Genomic DNA, 20,064 nt, shown 5'->3' with positions numbered 1-20,064 from the left:
TTCCTTCCTTCATTCCTTCCTTCCTTCTTTCCTTCCTTCCTTCCTCCCACCTTTCCTCCCTCCCTCCTTCCCTCCTTCTTTCCTCCCTCCCTCCTTCCTTCCCTCCCTCCCTCCTTCTCTCTCTCCCTGCTTTTCTCTCTCCCCCATGACATTTTTTAATCCATGTTCTCTCCCTCCCCAACCCCCTCCCCAGAAGACAATGTGAAATAGATTATACAAATTCAATCATGCAATACATATTTCCTTATTTGTCATGTTGCTAAAGAAGATGCATATCACTTGCAGAAGAAAAAACTCATGAAGGAAATAGAGTAAAAAATGGTATGCTTTAATCTGCATTCAGACTCTTGTCAGTTTTCTGTGGTGGTGGATACCTTTGTTTTGTTTTTTTTTTTGTTATGAGTCTCTAGGATTTATCCTGGATCCTTGCATTGCTGATAATAGTTAAATCATTCACAATTGACTATCATATGTTTTTACTGTTGCTGTCTACAATGTTCTCCTATTCTGCTCACTTCACTTTGTATCACTTGATGAATTTCCAGGTTTTTTGGTGTGTGTGTGTGTGTGTGTGTGTGTGTGTGTGTGTGTGTGTGTGTCTGTCTTGTTCATCATTTCTTATGGCATAATAGCATTCCACTGCAATTATATACCAGATGAAGAGGTTTCTAAGGTATGGTAGAGGAAGTCCAGAGTGCAGCCTGGAGAGAAAGATTATGATCCCAAATGAATGGAAGGATGGAGGTGACCTTGACAAAAATAAGAAAGTTGACAAGAAAAGTGGGTTTTGGGAGAAAAGTTCTTTTTTAGACTCATTGAATCTATATATAGGACTAAATAAATATATGTAACCAATAGGACTATGAAAATGCTACAATATCATTGGCAAAGAGGAGTTCCTGCATAAAATCTTGTCTACTGGGGTTTTGCATAAGGCATCCTCCAGGACACAGGTGAACGCATTTAATAAATGTTTATCTCTGCATTTTACACCTCCCTGGATTTTGATACTCTGTGAATTTTATAACAAATTTTGTACATCTTCACATTTGTCATAAACTCTTATGTAAAATTCTGGTTTTCCCTTACGTTTATTTGGGTTTTTACTTGGGGATTTTGGTTTTATATGAATATTCTCTTTCAAAAATGAACAATATGGAAATATGTTTTGCATTATAATAATTTATAACCCAGATCAAAATGCTTTCCATCTCTGGAAAGGAGGAGAGAAAGGAAAGAGAAAGGAGAGAGGGAGACAATTTGGATCATATAACTTCAGAATACTTATGTGGAAAATTGTTATTACATATGTAAGGATGGGATTTGTGCAAGGGGGAATGGGACAAAAGGAGCCAGAAAAGGAGTGGCTGACAGTTGGTGACAGTTCCTGGCAGTTGAGACCAGGGAGAATTCTGGGGAATTCTCTGGAGGGAGGTGGAGGAGGAGGAGAGGGCTTCCAGTGGAGAACTGGGAGGACAGAGGAGGAGGACATCCCAGCTCAGATCCAGTCCTGAGGGCTTTCTGAGGATCTTTCTTTGGAAATTGAAACCCTGATTCCCTGATCAAAGCCTGATCACATCTCACCCAGCAAGACTTCAACCGTAGAGTTAGCTAAGTTTTGGACTCCATTTTGGGAGTAATCTCTTAGTCTTCTTCACCTATCATCCAACCTTGCTGAGAGACCCTTTCCAGTCTAATTTACAATTATAGAAAAAAGGATAGAAAAACAAAACTAGAAATAGAACAGAAGGAGAAGGGGTGGGGGAAGAAGCTTAGGAGTGGGATCTCTTAAGGTTCCCACCTAAGCAAAGGACTCCATAAGAATAGAGAAGAGGACACCCTAAATCCCTCTGCCTTTCACCCCTTTCCCAAGTCCCTGAATTATGAATAATAAAAGCCATTCATTAGTCAGATAGCATTCCAGAGTGCCTGAGAGACATCGAGGGAGAGAGGAACCACAGCTTGGACTGGCTGCCTCCATCTTGGAGCCAGGCCACCGCTGTGAAGTTGACTGACCTTGAGGGAGGCTTGCGTGAACCCTGCCCTCATTTAGAATTGGATTGGGGTACCACATACCTCATCTTATAGAGAAGCCTCATCCCCAATTCCTGTGGGGTGACACAACCATCCAGGTCACCCAGTTTCCGGGTGACAACACCTTGAAGTCTCCCAATGTATATTTGGTGTGAGGGGAGAGATAAAAGAGAGTCTCGCCTCATAGACTATCTTTCCCTTCTATCATAACATTAGTTACTGGCTCTCATTATTGTTACACACATAATTGGTAAAATAAAATATCTTTACAAATCATCAAAAATATTTTGGTTTACACTAAACTCTTGCATGAACTTAATATACATGTGAGTAATCTTGTTTGAGGAGACCCTTTAAAGTGTGTTTAGTTCAACTAAATCAAATATTCTCACCACCCTTATCAATAAACATGTAACATAGCAGGATTTTATGCTTTCTCCATCACTCTTTCTAACAGGTGACATATACTTATTGTGTGATCATAGGCAAGTCATAGATGCTTAGGACTTTCAAAGACTATGTTACTGGGGAAATACCAAACTCCATTGGTAGAGAGAATTTACTATTTGGGGCATTTTTTATACTAATGAAACCCCAAGTCCATTCTCTACCTCTATTTCTGTCTTTTTTTGTTTTTGTTTTTTACATTTTTAACCCTTAACTTCTGTGTATTGGCTCCTAGGTAGAAGAGTGGTAAGGGTGGGCAATGGGGGTCAAGTGACTTGCCCAGGGTCACACAGCTAGGAAGTGTCTGAGGCTGGATTCGAACCTAGGACCTCCCGTCTCTAGGCCTGACTCTCAATCCACTGAGCTACCCAGCTGCCCCTCTGCCTCTATTTCTGCTTCTAACACGACCCAGTTAATCTTGTGACTCTGAAAATGTGATCTCCAAAATTCCTATATTTCTAAAACCATTTTCAATGTTGCTATCAATATGCAGATTCCTATTCTCCATCTTTCTAAGAAGGAGACTCTCCAAACCCCATAGTCTAGCCCTCAAATGAGATATGAAGACCATCACCAGACACTTATTTTGTAACTCATGATCTGCTGACAGAGAATCTCAGCTTTCTTTGAAACATCTCAAGTGCCACCTCCCAAGAAGCTTCTCTTGGTTCTCCTATCTTCACCCTAGCTTCTGTTGCTATCCCTTCAGGTTACCTTCTGTGTACTCTGAATTCATTTAGCATATTCTGACTTATATGTTGTCTCCCCAATTAGAATGCAAGCTTCTTTATTTTGCCATAAAAATGAATATGAGAAGCATAGAAAAATTTATATGATACAAAATAAAATAAGCAGTCAAGAAAACAATATACAAACTAAAATTACTGTTACAAAATTATAACAAATGAACTTTTCCCTAAAGAAGATAAATGAGAAGATAACTCCTCCATGCCTTCACTGAGATTGGAGGTCCATGGTTGTGGAATATTGCATATATTGTCTATTTTTCCAACAGATTAATTTTTTAAATTTTTTTCTCTTCTTACTATGTTGAAAAAAATAACTTCATTTTTAGGATGGCTCTCAGAGAAAAAGGAGAAGAATGGCAGGGGAAGATCTACACAAATTAAAAAAAAAAACACAAAAGATAACAATAAGAACAATTTTTAAAAAATAATGAGATGGGGGTCCAAAATGACTGACTGAATGAGAGAACCATTCAACTCTCACATTCCTACTCCAGCAAAGCTCTGACGTATACACCAGACTGAAAATAATTAAGAAATTAGTGATGAATTATAATGATTTCTACCCTGCAACTGAACAAAACATCATCCAGAAAATGAAAGGAACCACTACAGCAAAATGAGTGAAGCAAGACCAGAGATAGGATATGTTGTAAGATTCTGAGATTAGAGGCAGTACGAGTGGAAGTCTCCCCCTGGGAAACCTAAAGGGTGGTCAGAAACCCTAAGGTATGGAGGGATTAGGAAGCTACTGACAATCAGCAAAGGCACAGACCATAGCTAAGTAGGAAATTTGAAATGCAAACACAAGAATTCAGAGAAATCTAGAAAAATAAATTTATTTGAGCAATTAGAAGGTGCCTGTAATAGTGATATACCACTTATATGCTAATAGGAGAATAAGCGAATATCTCTGAAGAAACTTAATATTTTCCAAGAATATTGAAAGAATTAAATAAGAAAAACAGGAATCCTGGAGATGGTTTCATTCTAATTGAGTGTTTGACAAGGGAAAAGAGAAACAAAGGTAAAAAGGAGAATATGTAAATCTAGCAAGGAGGAAAAAGTGGGGTTGCACTTGCTATTTCTCATAACAGGAGCTAATGAGAAGAATATACAAGGATAGAGAAAGGGGTTGGGAAAATAAGCATCAATATGTCTCATTCTTACCTATAATGAACAAAAGATAGTTGAATATATACAGTATGGTGTAGAAATATATCAAACTCAATGGCAAAACAAGTGGTGCGAAGCTGAGGTAAGAGAGAGGACAATATTGGAGGGGGAATAGTCAGAAACAAAGCAAATGGGGATGGAGAAAATTAAAATATAAGAGGATACCTTAGATTGTTTCTTAGAACTTCGGGAAATGATTGAACAAACTCTGGTTTGTGAATGTGATGGAATGTTATTGTGCTATAAAGAAACTATTTCAGATAATCCATTGCAGTATGAACTGATGAAGAATGATTTGAGCAGAAAGAGAATTTATACAAGGATAACAACAGTGTAAAGGATAAAAAAAAAAAACCTCGAAAGACTTAAGAATTTTGATTGATTCAATAACTATACTTGTCTCCAGAAAATCAATTATGAAGCATATTTCCCACCTCCTGACAGATAGGTGATGGACATGAGGTTCAGAGATAAAGGGATTTTGGAGCAGGGCCACTGAGTAAGTTCATTTTGACTGTGTTTGTTGTTATAAGGGTTTGTGGTTATTATTTTTCCTCTTTCTTTTCCCCACTTTTATTGAGGGGAGTTTTGCAAGGAATAGATTTAGCAAGAGAGAGAAAAAGAGACAGAACAAGAAAGAGACAGGCATTGTAACATTAAAAATATATTCAAAGAGCACAGAAGGAAGTTTATAAAGAAGCAGAGAACAGAAGATAGTTTTGACAGTAACATCTAGAATTTGTGTTATATATATATATATGTATATGTATATACATATATATATATTTAAAACAGCAAGAAATATAAAATAAGAGTTTCACAGTTTTAAATGGAATTATCTTTTGTGTGTACATTGAACTATGTAAATGAAAACAATGTTTTGTTTGGTTTGCATTCAGGATAATAATAATTTAAAAAATAATGTAAGCTAGGTTGCACAATGGATAGAGCACCAGATCTGGTGGCTGGAGGACTTAGGTTTAAAAGCTGTGTGATTCTAGGCAAAGTCATTTAACCCCAATTAGCTAGCCTTTGACACTCTTCAGTCTTAGAGTTGATAATAAGACAAAAGATACGGGTTAAAAAATTATATTTTTAATTTTTAATGGGCAGCTGAGTGACTTAGTGGATAGAGAACCAGGCCTGGAAACAGAAGGTCCTGGGTTAAAATCTGGCCTCAGATACTTCTTAGCTGTGTAACCCTGGACAATTCATTTAACTCCAATTGCCTAGCACTTACTTGGAACCTATACTTAGTTATGGATTCTAAGACAGAAGGTAAGACTTTAAAGGAAATAAACAAATAATGTAAACTCCCTTTAGAGCACAATTTTTATTTTTGTTTTGTCATTTGTTTTTTTAGGATAGGGCAATATATCCACAGAGCTTAGCTTCCAGTCTGGCTTGTAGTCAACCTTTAATCCATGTTGACTGATTAATTGATTAATTTTTTTCAAGAATTCAAACTATTGTGCTTGCTGGGATCAGGCATTAAGATATACTTAACTACTACTATCATTACTAAGAATTATATTTTTAACCTATCCAGCTAGACTTATTTCACAGCTTTTCCTGTGATTTTAAAGATGTGGAAAAATAGTTTCATGCAGTGTAATGGAAATTACCTGGAAGCAAATTTACTAATCTTCTCTCATCAGCCTCATCAGCCAAATGCTTTCCCAGATGGACATTGAACCATAAAGCAGAGTGAGAACAAATTCTGCCAAAGTTTTTAAAAAAATGAAGTGAATTTGAAAGGTGGGAACCCTCCATGGAAAAAGTTTCCTTTCCCTTGTCTTTTAGCCAGGGATCTGTGCAGAATAGTTAGTTAGAAAGAGCTCCACTTTTTTTCAATGGGAGAGGCAAGTTTCAAGTGGGAGATGACTTGTTGCACCCAATACTATTTCTTTTACTCCCTCTGACCTTTCTTTATTTTTCTCCTCCTTCTTTATCACTCATCTTCTTGATCACTGCCTTTTCATCTTTTCTTCATCGGGACGATTTAATAAGAAATCGTACCTAACAAAAAATACATTTAAGTGTGGGAATAGGGAATGGACCTGTGATTTCATTGTTAATGGAGAACTCCCTTTTCCAGGGCCATTTGGCATGTTCTATGCTTCTTAAAGCCTTAGAGAGTTGCCCAGAATATGTGTGACAGAAGGAACTTGACTCTAGATCTTCCTGGCTTCAGGGTCAGCTCTCTATCAACTGTCTACTGCCTCTGAAGGAGAGGATGATACAGATTTGAGTGGCAGAGGTATATTTTACACTGAAGATTGTTTCTCTTGCTCTTTCTTTCTCCTTTTCTGTTTTTTCTTCCTTGCTCTTTTTTATTTTTGACTTTTAAAACATTTTATCCTGAACAATATTTAAATTTTTTCTTCCACAAAATGACTAATATGGGGGGGGGAAGGTTTTAAATGATTGTATATGTAAAATTTATTTATTGCTTACCATCTCAGGGAGGTGGTGAGAGGAGCAGAGCTGGAAGGAGACACTTTGGAACTTGAAATTTTTTAATAATTATTTAAAAATTTAAATACAATCATAGATATATTTAAATATAGTATTATTAAATCATAGAATTTTAGAGCTAGAAGGGGATTTAATGAATTTTCCAGACCCACCTATTCATTTTCCAGGTCAGAAAATGAAGGCTCAGAGAGATTGTAATTTTTCCATAATCAAATGGCTTGTTACTGATACTAGTCATGACTAGAAGTCAGATATCTTGGTCCTCAGGTAAAAACTCTGAAACAATCTTCTGCCTATATTAAAGAAATCTGCTTCTATGTTTCATAAAATTCCCTTCATTACTTTCAGAAGCAAGAATGTGTGGAATGAATTTGGAGAGAGAAAATACAGGGTAATGGGCTCCCTCCCTCTCCTTTTGCGGTATATTCATTTATCTGAGAGCTTTAAACCTTAATAAGGAATCTGATACCCATCAAATCAATTCATCAGTGGCTCACATACCAAAACAGACATTCTTTAAACCAGAACCAGTTTTCATTGTTGCCTTGTAATGGAGCCCTTTCTTGAAGGTGAGTGAGTACACATCTTCCCTCAGACATGAAGAAAATGGCCTGTTTTGTATAGTGATTTGCACATGGGTCTATAGTATTTGCACATGTTTTTTCATATGTGAACTATATACATGTATTAATTTATACTCAGTTTTTGAAAGTGGTGGGCTGATGAGTAGAAAAGAGATAAAGAAATCTTGTAGCTTATAATTTAACATTATTCTCTTATTCGCTTACTGGCAGTGTGACCCTAGACAAGTCATTTAATCTTGTTTGTCTCAGTTTCCTCATCTGAAAATGAGCTGGAAAAGGAAATGGCAAACCACTCCAGTGTCTTTGCCAAGAACACCCCTAATGGGATTGACCATGACTGAAATAAATGAACAACAAGAAATCCCTCCTCACAGGAATATTAAAGATTTAATAAAAAGGAAAAATAATAAATGTTGGAAGGGTTGTGGCAAAATTGGGACACTAATGCATGCTGGTAGGAATTAATTCAACCATTCTGGAAAGCAATTTGGAATTATGCACAAAGGGCTTTAAAAGAATGCCTACCCTTTGATCCAGCAATACCACTACTGGGTTTGTACCCCAAAGAGATAATAATGAAACATATTTGTACAAAAATATTCATAGCTGCAGTCTTTGTAGTGGCAAAAAATTGGAAAATGATGGAGTATCCCTTGATTGGGGAATGGCTGAACAAATTATGGTATCTGATGGTGATGGGATACTATTTTACTCTAAGGAGTGATGAAATGGGGGAGTTTCTATATGAACTGGAAGAACCTCCAGGAATTTATGCAGAGTGAAATGAGCAGAACCAAGAGAACATTATACACTGAAAGTGAAACATGGTGAAACTATCCAAGGTAGTGGACTTTACTACTAGTAGCAATATAATAATCCAGGACATTCCCGAAGGACTTATGAGAAAGAATGTTAGCCACATTGAAAGAAAGAACTGTGGGAGTAGAAATGCAAAAGAAGACCTTATGAGGTGACTTAGCACTTGTTTATATAGGTATATGATTTGGGGTTTCAGCTCTATGGTAAAAATGAATAATGTGGAAATAAGTAACAGGTGAAAACATTTGTACAACCCAGTGGAATTGCTTGTCAGTTCTGGGAGTGGGAAGGGAAAGAAAATGAATCATGTAAACACAGAAAAATATTTTTTAAAAATTAAAAAAAAAGATTCAATCAGGAGAACACCACACAAACTTTCAAGGAAGGCATTATAAAAAGAGCGCAGAATTTAGGGCCAGGGTACTGGATTACAATCCAGGGTCTTCCACTTACTTGCTGAGTAATATTGGGCATTTAAATATCATTTAAAATTTCTGTGCCAACACTTAGAACAATGCCTGAAACATTGTAGGTACTTAATGTTTACTGATTGATTGCTTCAGATTCTTCATTCATAAAATGAGGATAATACATTGATAAATATGATAAATTAATTAGTTATAATAAATAATGAAATGATAACAATGAGGGGGGGGGTTATTCTTTCTCATCATCTAACCCTAATTTCTTTTCCAGCCTTACATTAGACATCACAATAATTTCTGTGTGAAATTAACTTTCTATTTTTTTTACTGCACCTTCATCCAATTAATAGTAACTCACATTAATTTATCACCTTAAGCATTATAGGATCACAGATCTAGAGCCAGAATGGGATTGAGAAGATCACAAGTAAATAATTTTAAAAATGTTGAAAAGGATTTGAAGAATAAAAAGTAAAACAACAACCACCACTGGGAACCACTGAATTAATGCGTGTGAATATAACATGATAGATGCAGTACCACACTAGGGGTTGTGGAAAACACAAATGAACATATTACATGACCATCTTGCCATTGCCTCCTGGCTTTCCTGACTTCCTTAATTCTACTTTTTTCCCCCTAAAATCCTACTTTCTTACAGTGAGGCTTTCTATGTCCCTTTCAATTCTAGAATCTTCCCTCTATTGATTATTTCCTATTTTTCCTCTATATAAGTTGTTTGTATATAAATCATCTGAATATTGTCTCCCTTCAGTAGGCTGTGAGCTCCTGGAAGGCAGAGACTGCTGTTTGCCTTTCTTTGAATCCATAAAGCTCAATACAGTATTTGGTACATGGTAGGTATTTAACAAATCCTTATTGACTGTCTGAGAAGGTAGCATCCTAATGGGGGACAGCTCTTTCTCCCTCTTTTCCTATACAAATTCCAAAAGGACAGGAAGACTAGGAAGTTCTTTTATCTTCTTTCTCCAGTTTTGGCCAAATTCACCAGAATTTAATAATATAGTTGTGTAGTTTCCATAGCAGGAGTATGACAAAGAAGATAACTTTATTAGTGTCCTTTATGACATAAGAGATTGAATGGTTTAATTCAGTTTCTTTGCTCCAAAAAACCCTTTCAACAATAGTAAAAACAAAATGTGTTGTGGATTCTATTATTATTTACATATATTCTGCCACTATTTGCTGTTTAAGACAATGTTGGACTTGGAGCCAGGAATACACTTCTTCCTGGGTTCAAATCTGTCCTCAGAACCTTACTACTATGTAATCTTGAGCCACTTAACCCTGTTTGCCTCAGTTTCTTCATCTGTAAAATGAACTGGTGAAGGAAATAGCAAACTGCTCCAGAATCTTTGCCAAGAAAATCCCAAATGGCATCATGATTCAAACAACTAAACACCAACCACGACAAAAAATTTTACCATCTTGGACCATTACTGAGAACCACTAAATGGGAACCACTGGCATAGAATTAAAACATGTTAGCTTTAGAATTAAGAAGACAGGTTCAAATCCTGTCACTCACACCAATTATCTATGTTAACCTGAATTAATCATTTCACTTGACTAACTTAACAAAGGCTCCATTGCCTTTCATTGAATTTATTGATTCTGTGTTCATGCATTCCCCATGCAATAAGCAAATAAATCCCTTTAAGTCCTTTGAAATAGAATATTTGGAGTCAAAGAAAGTAGTGTTGATGACACTAATTCTGGCACTGTTATTTCATTATTATGTACATTGATTATTATTAGTAGCAAAGGAATACATAAGAACAGACATCTGATTTCTCATAGTGAACTCTATATTCCCATATACCGGTGGAATTTTTCTCATAGGCATCTGTGTTATTGGGAGGAGGAAGAATCTGAGGTGGGAGGGGAGAAGAAGGAATTCCTAACAGACTCAAATAACAGATAACAGAAATATGAGATACTTATCACTGTAGTTGCCATCATCACCATCATTATTTTGTCAGTGATGTTCTAAAAAAACAGAGAATTTGGTGATAAACCGTCTTCTCATTAAGTTTTCAACATGCATCATTTTGTTGGGGGTTGGGGATAGGAGTGGCATCTTTATTGATACTGTTCCTATTCTTACTGCCTTGAAACAGGTTTTCAGACGGACCCTTTCTCCGTTGTATGACTAGCTTTAGCTTTTTTTCCCCATTCTAAATATAAAGGAAAGCAAGATGACATTGCATTGGTAGTTGTCACTATTCGTAAAGACTATCACAAATTAATAAGACCATAGAATTTAGAATTAAAAGGAAAATTGTCAATCATTTAATTGAGTCCCCTCATGTCAAAAATAGAAGATTTAGAATTGGAAGACAAATCAGAAGCTATCAAGTCCAGTCACTTTATTTCATACTTCATGAAAGTGAAAGCCCATTTTTTAAATTAAATTTTCTTTTTCTCAATTACGTGTAAAACAATTGTTGACAATTGTTTCCCGGTACTTTGCAATTCAGATTCTCTCCCTCCCTCTTTCCCCCTCTCCTGGATAGTAAATAATCTGAAATAGGTTTTCCAGTGCTTTCATGCAATGCATATTTCTATATTCATTATTTTGTGCCTGAAGATACATATCATCTATACAATAAAAAAAACTCATGAAAGGTATATGATGGTGATGGAATACTATTATGTTATAAGAAATGCTGAGCAGGACAGTTTGGAAAAGAATTGGAAAGACCTATGTGATCTAATATAGAGAGAAATGAGCAGAACCAGGAGAACATTATACATAGTAATAGCAATATTGTGGAACGATCAAAAGTAATAGACTTCTCTACTAGCAGCAATGCAATGATCCAGGACAATTTTGAGGGACTTATAAAAACGAACACTATCCACATTCAGAGAAAGAACTGTTGGAGTATAAATGCACGTGAAAGCATATGATTTATCACTTGACTATTTGAGTATATGATCTCGGGTTTTGGTTTTATAAGATTATTCACTTACAAAAATGAATAATAAGGAAATGTGTTTTGCAGGATAATACACAATTAACCCAGATTGAATTGCTTGTCAACTCCAGAAGTGGGAAGGGAAGAAAGGAGAAAGACAACATGAATCATATAACTTTGGAAAACTTATGTGGAAATTATTTAAAATAAAAGAAAGAAAATAATTTTAAAAACACATGAAAGAAATGAAGTGAAAGATGGCATACTTTGATCTGCAATCAGATTTCAACAATTTCTTTTGTGTGTTTGTTTTTTTAAATCATGAGTCCCTTGGATTTTTCTGGGAACCTTGTTTTGCTAATAATATTTTTTGGAAAGACCAATTATTTGCTCAATGTCGTAAAAGTAGTAAATGTCAGATGCAGGATTTGAACCTATTAATTCCAGAACTAGTGCTTTTTCCATCACATCATACTGTATCCTGCTCAGGACTTACCCAGAGTCACAAAACTGAGAAATGACCAAGCTAGACCTTGAATTTAGGTATTTTATATATTACACTCTTTCACATATACTTCTGTCCATCTAAACTGGTCTTCTTACTGTTCCTGATGTATAACAATCCACCTCTCTTCTTTCATACATTATCCCCTACATGAGGCATACTCTGCCTTTTAGGTAGAATCAGGAAAATCTGAGTCTCAGACACAGACAAGCTTTGTGATGCCAGTCAATTCACTTATCTTCTCCATGTTTTTATGTCCTCAAATATAAAATGAGCAGGTTGGGCTCAATAGACCACGAGGACCCTTCAAGCTCCAAATGTATTATTTTGGGGTCTAAATGAAGCTTTTCATGATTTCCAAAGCTCCTACAGCCTTCCCCCAAATATAGTGTAATTACTTTGTATATATTTGCATGTGTGCATATTGATTTCCATGATAGAATGACACTTCCTTGACATCAGGGACTCTATAATTTTTGCCTTTATGTTCCTAGTCCCATAGTGCGCATCACATGGTAGACCTACATGTAATTAAAAAAAACAATATTTTAAAAATTGATTTAATTAACTGCCTTTACAGAGCTTATATTCTACTTGGGAGATATATACAGGTAAGTAAAGACAATGATATGTTGTCAATCGATAAACATTTATTAAGCTCCAACTATGTGCCAGTCATAGTGTTATGTACCAAGGATACAAAACCAAGTAAAAGACAATCTTTGCTTTCAAGGAAGTCAGAGTCTAAAGGGGAACAATATGAAAACAAATATGTACCAACAAACTATCTGCAGGTTAGACTGGAAGCAGTTAATAGAGGGCAATCACTAAAATTAAAAGGGAATGAGAAAATCTTGCTGTAGAGAGTGGGATTTTAGCAGGAAAAGTCATGGAAACCAAGAGGCAGAGATGAGAAAGGAGAACACTCGAGGCATGGAGCATAATCAGTGAGAATGTCCAGTCAGAAGATGGAGCATCTTGTTCAAGGAACAGCATGGAAGCTGGATCTCAGAACAGAAGGTGGTTTTAGTGGTGGTGGCAGTGGGAAAATGTAAGGTAAAAGGAGACTTAAAAAGTAGGGGCAAGGTGACAAGTGATAAATAAGGTAATATGTCTGAGGACAATTTGTGGAAAGAAATGTTAGAACATGAATAACTGAAGGAATCATGGAAAATGCATGAGAAATTAGCATGTAAGTTGTAAACTCAAAGAAGATAAATATTTTGAAATACAGAGATGAAGAAGGAATGATTTCCATGCCTGGGGGATAGTCTACGCATTTGCTTAGAAATGAGAGATGGATTAATAATTTTAGGGAACACCTAGTATCCTATTTGCTTAGGATAAAAATATATATATAAAAGGTATAATATGAAATAAAGATGGAACTGTACAATGGAAACATATTATAGAGGAATTTTGATGCCAGGCTAAGGAGTTTATGTGTCATCCTAGAAGAAATAGTCACTGAAAGCAAGTATAAGTGACTACTTCCAGGAATTAGGCATTGGAAGTAAGGAAAGATATAGAAAGATAACTTGAGGAGATGATCATGCCAACTATATCATGTCTAGATATAGTGGGCCATGAGAGATATCCCAAATCAGAGTAGTGTTAGGCCCAGGGTGGGAATTACAGAATCAAACATTTTAAATTCTTCAATGTATGGTCCTGGAAGCAAAAAGATCTCTATGAGACCAGTTCCTGTTCTGAGGGGAAACCACAAAAATGTCCACTTACTCCTACTATGTTTCAGAGTGAGTGAGGGATTAATAGAGAGCTGAGATGAGCAGATATCTGTGCTGGTGGTGGGGTATCACTGAACAATTCGATGTCAAGGATTTCCCTGTTTACCTTACATGTCTTCATCTAATGATTTCATTGTGAAACTGATTCGGTCTATGAAAGAATAAACTGGATAAAAGTTAAAACAAGAGGACTGACTACTGGCCAAAAAGTATCCAGAAATGAAGAAGTATTAAGAAAGCCATGACTTTCTTGTAAGATGTCTATACTAAATAGAGAAATCTAGGTTTCTAGAAACTTCTGCACTACAGAAGGCGAAAAATGAGAGGAAAGGCCACTGTGTGATTCTAGACAAGTTTTTAAATCTCTTGGTTGTTGTTATTTGGTCATTTCTGTCAAATCTTAACTCTTAGTAACCCCATTTGGGGTTTTCTTGCAATTATTATTTCCTTCTCCACCTTATTTTATAGATGAGGAAACTGAGACAAATTTGGTTAAGTCACACAGCTAATAAGTATATGAGACTGGATTTGAACTCGGGTCTTCCTAACTCCAGGTTGACTGCTCTATCTACTGCATCACCTACTGCCCTATTTATTAATGATCAAACCCATTTTTAGATATTTTTGTACTGAAGGAAAGTACTAAAATCTAGGATAAGTCACACAAAGTACACACTCAGGGAAGGGGTCATGAAGGTGGGAAACACCACCTTGTTTATTATGAAGAGACATAGACCTTGAGATATCATAGAGATCACTGGGGAAACCTCTATACATTATTGAAGCGGAGAAAGACGTTAGATTGGAGGAAAAGTTCATTCCAATCTACCCCCTTGTAGGCTCCTATTTTAACTAATTTTTCTTTCTAAATAGTTGCTAAATTCTGTTGTTTCCATCCTTCTGAAGGCTTGTAAATGCTGCCAGCACCCTTTAAATTCAGTTCCCTGGAGAAAAGCCCTGGTTGCTCCACCCTCGTTGTAGCTCTGAGCACTGTGTATGGCTGCCCAATGATTTAAGCTGCTTCTCCACATTTATAATTTGAGACTGCAAAGAGAACAAAATAGATCCAAATATAGAGGGAAAAGTCTTTAAAAACAAATGAGTTCACAATGAATGACCTCAAAGAAACCTCTAAGCAGTGTCACACTTTTAGCTTGTGACTCTCAGGCTATATCTGAATGCAGCCAGCATCTTTTCTTGGCTCCTGGAGCTTTTTTGCCTTTCCCACCCCAACAGTGGCTTTATGCCACTAGGCTCAACCCCTAGCCCAGGGCCTGGCTCATAGGATCACAGAATTGAGAGCAGAAGGGGGCCATAATGATTATCTAGCAGGTGCTTGGTAAATGTTTGTTGAAATTTCTTTGGTCTTATAAACAGTGATTGTTTGTTGCTTTTTTTCTTTTTAACCCACAAAGCTCAACATACCTTTTCCTAGAAATAACACAGAGTTTTTTAGAGGCAGTGGGATTACACATGAAGCTGCCAACCCCTACCACAGATCCTGGAGGGAATGAATTGTTCCCATCTTAAATTATGAAAAGTCATAGATTACAGAATGTCAGAGCTGAAAAAGGCAAACAAACTGACTCTCTCATTTTACAGGGGAAGAAACTGAAGTCTAAGTGCCTCATTCTTCTCAAAAACCCCTAAAATATTGCCCCTATCTTCATTCCTGGGCACCTGAGTTACACAGTCAATCAAGTTCTGGGCCTGGAGTCTGGAAGACTAATCTTCCTTAGTTCAAATCCAGCCTCAGACACTTAATAGCTGTGTGACCATGGGCAAGTTACTTAGCCCTGTTTGACTCAGTTTTCTTATCTATAAAATGAGTTGGAGTAGGAAATAACAAACCACTCTAGCATCTTTGCCAAGAAAACCCCAAATGAATCTCAAAGGATAAGACAAGACTGAAAAAATGACTGAACATCTTCACCTCTACCCCATACAACTTCTCCCAGCCCAGTCCTACTTTTCTTCTCAATATATTAGAGTGCATCTCTGTAAATGACTGAGATTAAGGGGAAGGCTGATGAGAATCAGGTTGCTTGTCATTTTCTGAAGAAGAATCCATCACTTAAGACTTTTTGCATTTTGCTTAGTCAACTTCAGTCTAAAATTATTTGCTTATTTTAATTTCTTTTTTGTTGCGAATTTAACAACTTTCAAGAAGTACAAAAAAAAACTGTTCACAGAGCACTAAACAAGTTCCCCTATTCTCCCAACATTTCAAGTAACCATATCAAAGTGCCATATAAATTTTTTGTTCTTTTTCAATCATGCCTGACTCTTAGTGACCCCATGGACCATACTGTTCATGAGTTTTCATGGCAAAGATACTATTTTGCCATTTCCTTCTCTGGTGGATAAAGGGAAACAGAGGTTAAGTGACTTACCCAGGGTCACACATCTAGTAAGTGACTAAGGCCAGATTTGAATTCAGATATTCCTGATTCCAGACCCAGTGCTCTATCTACTAAGCCATCTAGCTGCCCTGAACATAAGTTTTAGATCCAGACAAAAAAAATTTATATGTGAGTTTTCCCTTCCTCCCTCTGACAGAACTAAAGTCCCTTCTAGCTTAAAGTCTATGATCACTAGATCAGAGAAGGCTACTTTTATTAAACCAGTTACTTCTTTAATCTAGTATGGGTCCTACAATGCTATGCAAATTACCTGGAACAAAACAAAATATTTCAATTTGTAGACATATCATAAACCTTACAACTTTAAAAAAAGAAAAAAAAACTTTTACTGTGGAAAAGTTTTTTGTGGTTACTTGTATTAACTGATTTTACATGATTTCTCAAGATTTTAACAAATCATTGAATTGTTTATCATGCAACCATATATCATATCTGATCTTAAGCATCCCTTTGATAAATAGTCCATCTTCCAAATCTAGTACATGAGCTTTCAATGGGGTCTAAATCCAGTGAGCTTCCAGACCACTGAAGTATTTTATCACCATAAACCCTAACTGAGTGACCCTAGACAAGTCCCTTACCCACTGTTTGCTTCAGTTTCCTTAACTATCAAATGATGATAATAATAGAGCCTACCTTGCAGGGTTGTTTTGAGAGTCAAATGAGATATTGTATATGTGAACAAAACACACACACACACACACATATATATATATACATACATATTAAAGCTTAGTATGGTGCCTAGCACATAGTGGAATATTACCTTCTCTTTACTTCAGGTAAATTTCTTAACTTTTCACATTGCATGGCATGGCATAAGGCTATATTGTGTTATTTTATCTCTCTGAGAACCCTTCTACCTTTGGATTTTTGATCCTGTAGTTTCCATTTGGGAATATCTGTAATTATGGAACAATTTTGCTTTTTAGTGTATTGATATGATTATTAGAACTTATCATCCCTCAGTGTGGACAAGAAGCCCAGGCCAATGGAAATTAAAAATGCCTAAACATCTTTGGAGTGTGTGCGGGGAGTGAGGGGGTGAGGGAGCAAAGTGGATATTTCAAAGTCTAATGAGATAGCCCAGATCTTACCAGCTTGGTTAGACTGCTTTAGAGAATGGTTTTGGTATTGCCTTCAATGTAAAAGAAAGTTTTTGCCAGTAAAAATTATCTTTTCTCAATCTTAATCACTTTAGTTTTTGTATTGTCATTTTTTTCTTTATAGTAATGATTACCAGCTTTTTTCCCCTCCTCTTTTAGGGATTCTTATAATTTTAAGAAGTCTACAATGTATCATAGAGGATTAGCCACAATTCCTCCAGACCCCTCTAAAGGGTTTGTTTTCTTAGGATTAACTAGACTATGTTGTAACAATATTTTGTTTTGGTCAGAAAATTAATAAGCATTTATTAAACACCTACTATATGCTAGAAGTTGTGCTAAGCACTAGAGATACTAAAAAAAGGGGCAAAAGAATTTCTACTCTCAAGAAACTTACAACAATCAAATGAGATAAGGCACTATAATCAAATGGGATTAGGAAAGATTTCCTATAGGAGATGGAATTTGACCTGGGACTTGAAGGAAGCCAAGAAGGAGGGAGAGTATTCCAGGCATTGGGGACAGTCAGAAAAAATATTTGGGGTCAAGAGATGCAGTATCTTGTTCTTGGAACAGCAAAGAGGCTAGTGTCATTGAATATCTAATAACAGACAGAAACTAGATCAGAGGTGATGCAAAGATGCCCATTGCCACCATTACTATTCATTATTGTACTAGCAGTACTAACTATAAAAAATATGATCAGAAAGAGAAATTGAAAGAATAAGGTTTGGTAAAGAAGAAGCAAAACTGTCACTTTTTGTAGATGGTAAGATGTTCTACTTAAAGAAGCTAGAAAGTCAACTAAAAATTTGATAAGAACAATGAACAACTTCAGTAAATTTACAAGATTTAAACTACTACCACACAAATAATCAGCATTTCTGTATTTTACCAACAAAACCCAACAGGAAGAAATAAAAAGAGAAATTCCTTTAAAATAGCTCCAGACAATATAGAATATTTGAGAATCTACCTGCAAAGAATGAACACAATTGCAAAATGCTCTTCACACAAATAGATCTTAATTAATTGGAAAATTTGTTAATTGCTTATAGGAAAGCCAAGCCAATATAATAAAGATGACAATACTACCTAAATTAATTTACTTATCCAGTGCCATACCAACTTATTGCCAAAGAATTGCTTTATAGAGCTAGAAAAAACAATGAGATTCATCTGGAGTAACAAAAGTTCAAGAATATAAAGGGATTCCATTTAAAAAATATGAAAGAAGATCCAGCAGTACCACATTTCAAACTATACTGCAAAGTTATATTAGTTAAAATAATTTGTTACTGGGTAAAAAATAGTGTTTGATCAGTGAAAAAATTAAGTACACAAAATACAGAAGAAAATGAGCACAGAATTCTTCCTGTTTGTTGATCACAAAGATCTGAGCCACTGTGGCGAAAGCTTGTTATTTGATAAAAATTATTGTAAAAACTGGAAAATAGTCTGGAAGAAACTAGGCATAAAGCACCATCTCACACACTATACCGATTTAAATTCAAAATGATTGTATGACAGACATAAAAGCTGATATAAGCAAATTAATGGTGCATGAAATCAATTATCTGTCAGGCCTATGGGCAGAGAATTTGTGACCAAACAAGAGAAAGAGAAGATACCTGAAGGTAAAATGGATAGTTTTGATTATATACAATTGAAACATTTTTGCACAGACAAAACCAACATAGCTAAAATCATAAGACAAGCAGGAAACTGGAACACATTTGTAGAAAGTTCCTCTGATAAAGGTATCATTTCTGAAGTATATAGAGAACTGAGTCATATTTACAAGAATAATAACCACTCTCCAACTGATAAATGGTTTAAGGATATAGATAGTTAATTTTCAGAGGAAGAAAAGCAAGCTATTAATAAACAAAAGAAAAAATACTCTAAATCTCTAATAATTAAGTGTAATGAAAATTAAAACAACACTGATGCACTGCCTCATATCCATCAGATATGTGGGAAAATAATGATTGAGATCCAGTTCAAACTTTTTCAAAAATAATTTGGGGGGTTGGGGTAGCTTAGTGGATAGAGAGCCAGGAGCAGAGAAGGGAGATCCTATGTTCAGATCTGGCCTCAGACACTTCCTAGCTATGTGACTCTGGACAAATCATGCAATCTACATTGCCTCTAGCCCTTACTGCTCTTCTGCCTTGGAACCAATATGCAGTATTGATTCTAAAACTGAAGGTAAGGGTTTAAAAAAAAAAGTAATTTGGAACCATATACCCCAAAGGCTTTTAAACTGTGTATACTTTTTGACCCTCCAATACTCCTACTAGGTCTATATCTAAAGAGATCAAAGAAAGAAGAAAAGTACCCATTTTGCAAAAATATGTATAGCTGCTCTTTTTTTGTGGCAAAGAATTTGAAACTGAGGAAGTAACCCACCAACTAAGGAATGGCTGAACAAGTTATGGCATATAAATTCAATGGAATACTTGGGGCTAAAAGAAATGATAAAGGAAATGGTTTCAGAGAAATCTGAAAAGGCTTATATGAACAGATGCAAAAATCAAGTAAGCAGAAACAGGAGAAGAATTTATATAATAACAGATATATGGTAAGGATAATCAGCTTTGAAAAACTTAGTAACAAATCAACATAACA

The sequence above is a fragment of the Gracilinanus agilis genome, chromosome 1 (genome assembly GCF_016433145.1).
Source record: "Gracilinanus agilis isolate LMUSP501 chromosome 1, AgileGrace, whole genome shotgun sequence".
Lineage (NCBI taxonomy): Eukaryota > Metazoa > Chordata > Mammalia > Didelphimorphia > Didelphidae > Gracilinanus > Gracilinanus agilis.
The sequence above is the reverse complement of the archived record's forward strand: the minus strand, read 5'-3'. Positions refer to the sequence as shown.